This window comes from Hippocampus comes, unplaced genomic scaffold (assembly GCF_001891065.2).
Source record: "Hippocampus comes isolate QL1 unplaced genomic scaffold, H_comes_QL1_v1.1 scaffold333, whole genome shotgun sequence".
NCBI lineage: Eukaryota > Metazoa > Chordata > Actinopteri > Syngnathiformes > Syngnathidae > Hippocampus > Hippocampus comes.
Genome location: NW_017805386.1, coordinates 180,805 through 184,508, shown reverse-complemented (window position 1 = coordinate 184,508; position 3,704 = coordinate 180,805). Strand labels below are relative to the sequence as shown.

Genomic DNA, 3,704 nt, shown 5'->3' with positions numbered 1-3,704 from the left:
GGGGGGGGGGCGTGAGGGGCAAGGGGGGAGGGGGGTCGTCGGAGGCAGAGAAAAGAGTTATGTACGCAAATAAATCCGGCGAGGATCAAGGCGACAGTGTCGTGTTTTCTCTCCCCCCTCGCCGCCGCCCGGAATGTTTCGGGCTCAACCGGATCATTAAGAAGAAGAAGAAAAAGAAAAAAAAGGGAGGTGTGGCGGGGGCGGTAGCAATAAAAGTTGGCTTGAACTAAAGCCGAAAATGACGTTTTTGTCCCCGTGCCCGCTGGGAATCGTTTCTTCAATCTCCCGGGATGACGACGTGAAAGAAAAGGCAAACTCGGAGGCGGAAACGCGAGCGTTAAGGAAGCCCAAAAAGCTCTCCGGCCCACGGCCGCATTTACGCACGCGGCCGGATCGGATGACGCCCCCAACCTTGCCCCCTCGCAGACCCGACCCCAACGTAACCCGAGCCGAGCCGAGCCCTACCCTGACCCACGAGCGTCGAGCAAATGAGGGCCCGGGGGCCATTTGCCGCCCGCCATGCATTTTTCAGCGGATAACGACTCATTCGATGCCGGCCGTTTTTTGACATTTCGGGCAGAGTGAGAAAGTGTTGAAAAAGAAATGAGGCGCCACGACCGCGAATAAACGGATCGGCGTGGCGGACAGCTTTTGGAACGACGCGAAGATGCAGATGAGCAATTTGTCGGCGATGAATCGAGATCATTGCGTTTTCAAAGCAGAAATTGTTTCGCTGCGTCAAGGTCACATGACTGACTCGGGCCTGACGCTTTGAAAAACGGCCCGCTCTTGTTTTGGTTCTGAATGCGGAGATACGATTCGGCCGCTGTTCAGTGCGGGGGTGGATCTCGTCGAGTGAGATACAGTACAGGGCCCTTGGCCACCCGAATACCTGGGGGGGGGAGACGTGTCCTTGGGCAAGGCTCCAGTTTAGGATTTTTTGGGTGACTGCCGGCGGGAGTTCTGCTGATTCTGGACATTCTCCCGCACTTAGCGTATGTTTTGGATCCACGGCGACGCCGCATAACTCAAACAAGAGAGCGGCGTTTGAGCTCCGCCGTTTCGCCGACTCCCGTCGTCCACTCAGCAGTTTGCTTTGGGAACGAAAGGAGTCGTCCTCTGAAAGTAGCGCCCAAAGCCAAGCTAGCGCGAACGCTCGGAGAACATCGTCAGCAGCTCCCAGCGCAACGTGAAGAAGGGCAGCCGTCATCTTTTACGGCGAGCGAGGCTTGGCAAAGTTTTGGGGGCTATTTCCAGGGGTCCCCTTCATCCACTCAATGCTCAAAGTTCACCACCCGGCGCACCGCCGACGCGTGTCATCGGCGTTACAGTACCGGCCGGGCTTACAACTCCTCCATCCGAAATAATACGTTTCGCTTATTGGTTTATATATTTGCACTTACAAAGAACAAAAAGAAGGAAGATCGATTGGGTTTGTTTGCAAATGAGGGACCCCCGGTTGTGTTCCATTTTCCGCACAAGTGTGTCTTTAACTGATCCAGAACTGACCAGATTTTATCCAGATGTAAACAGTGGTCGCCGTCTGCATTTTTTTTTTGTTTGTGTGTGTTTCTGCCAGGGAAGAATGCGCGTCGCTTTTTATACGAGCGTAGCGTCGCCTTGCTTGTTTTGTCGTGTGCTAACCGTCTCCAGTTTAGTGCAAAGACGCGAGTATATTTTAGAAGTGGACCTGCAGTTTTGTGTGTGTGTGTGTGTTTTTACGCTGTAATCTCGTTTTAAGAGAGGGACGACGATTTAGTGGCAGGCCGCAGGGTTAAATTTAGCCCCGAGGAGCCGGGAGTCGTGAACCCTGCGAGATGGCAATCTTTGCCGACAAGAAAACATCCACTTTTCTGCCCTTTGTGTAAACCGCTGCCGGTGGTTGACGCTATTGTTAGCTCAGCCTGAAGGCCGCCGCGTGCTACTGCTGCGCAGTTTCCCATTTTTCACAGCGGTCACAAAAAGCCTCCTAGAACGTCGTCTCAACTTGATTTGGGCTTCATATGAGGCACGTGAAATGTGACCGGTTCATCACTTTGTCATTCGAGAGACCGCGGCCCCGCCCACGTCTCGGCTTACGATGTCACTGCCCCGGCGTGCGTGTGGGGGTGTGTGTGTGTGTGTGTGTCTTAAGCCACTCGTGCTAATGATTTTATTTTAGTGTCCGGGTATTAAAAAAAAAACAAAAAAAAAAATAAAACTGCCCGGTCGGAAGAAATCTTGTATTTTGCCAAAGAAGCAGAAGCCTAGTTTGCCTCAATGTAAGATCTTCCTTTTCATTTTTTGCAATGGCAGTGTGGAAAACCCCACGAGGGGGTTTCAGTGCCGAAGAGCTGGATTGTTTCTGGAGAGGCCCGAGCCCGGCCCCGCGGTTTTTCGCTTGAGCCGCAACAAAGCCTCCCATTGGCTGGACAGCGACATTGGAATTTGGCTCCCGACTCCTCCTCCTGCCCCCCCCCCCTTCGCCCTGAGGAACAACACGTTGTTCCCTCTACCTTCTTTCAACAATGAGGGGGGGCGGGGGGGGACGAAACAGTTGACTTCCTAACTGAAATGAGTGAGGATGAGAAGAAAAGAAGGGGACGCTCCTGCTTTGTCAGAGAGCGTGAGGGAGGGGGGAGGTGGCGGAATGGTATGGAGGGGGGGCAGGGAGGGGGAGCCCCGCAGGAGTCCTCGCTCAGGAACACACATGCGCTCTCTCTCACTCTCGTTCACACACTCTCGCGTCGCCGGGGAGTCGCTCGCTCGGTCGGCTCACGGCGAGCAGCCTGCATGAGGGCCCGCAGGAGGCGGAAGGAGGAAACCCGTCCAAAAAAAAGAAAAAGAAAAAAAAAAAACAACAACAAGGGAACCCGGAGCTACTACTTGTTGCTTTGCTTGGGATTTCTTGCTTGGGATGCGACGCTGAGGTAAGGAAAAAAGCCCCCCCCCCCCCCCCCGGATTACCCCCCCCCCCCCCCCACCCGGATTTCACGCCGTCATCTTTCCCCGCCGCCGACGCACTGCGCAGCCGATCCTCGTGAGACTTCACGCTGGAAGTTTGCCGTCATCTTCCATTCGGGGAACTTTTCCGTGCGGCGGTAGTAGTAGCAGCAGCGCTAGTGGCAGGGCGGGAGGGACTAAGTGTCTGTGAATGTGCGTCTGGGGGCATTGTTGTCCTATTATTAGAGCGCCAGCAGCTGCGGGGAAGGAAGTGAGGCGGAGAAGAGGGATGAGCGTCGGCGGGAATTCGGGAGCCGTTTGTGGCGACGGCGGCAGTCGGAAGGGCAGACTCGGGGCTCCGGGGCCTTCCGACACCGCGCAGCCAAGCTGGGGTTTTCCCAGCTTGCCGCGCCGCCGTGGAAGATGCAGAAGCGGCCCTGGGGGATTTACTGTCTTCAGACATGGGATCGAGGAGTGAGAGCGGAGTGAAACGAACGACACTTACTGCCCGGATCCCTTCGCGTCAGACGCCAATGTCGCCGTCGCGCATCTCATGACTGAAAGTCAACCCAGAAGCGGCTTTTTCCGAGCTCGCCGTTGCCGCGCATAAGGTACCGGTGCCAAAGCGGACCCTGGGTAGTCAAAAAAGTGTGTCCTTTCAACTGCCGAGACCTACTGTATGACCTAGAGCCCTTGGTTTCGCGCATCGAACGATCTGAAGGCGGCTTCTTTCAAGCGTGTTGTCCCCGTGGGGGGGGGGTGGGGGGGGCATAACCGGGTCA

The 3,704-nt window shown here is 55.5% G+C and overlaps 1 protein-coding gene across 3 annotated transcripts in view; it reads left to right on the top strand.

Moving 5' to 3' along the window:
* The window catches only part of LOC109517702 (disabled homolog 2-interacting protein-like), an 89,758-nt gene that overhangs the window by 6,182 nt on the left and 79,872 nt on the right, over nt 1-3,704 (top strand). The window contains exon 1 of one of the 3 annotated variants that reach the window (XM_019873023.1): nt 2,658-2,909. The exons of the other annotated variants lie outside the window; for them this stretch is intronic. The gene's annotated coding sequence lies outside the window, so the exon portion shown is untranslated. Of the gene's footprint in view, nt 1-2,657; nt 2,910-3,704 lie in introns of those variants that run through there. 3 annotated transcript variants of the gene reach the window in all.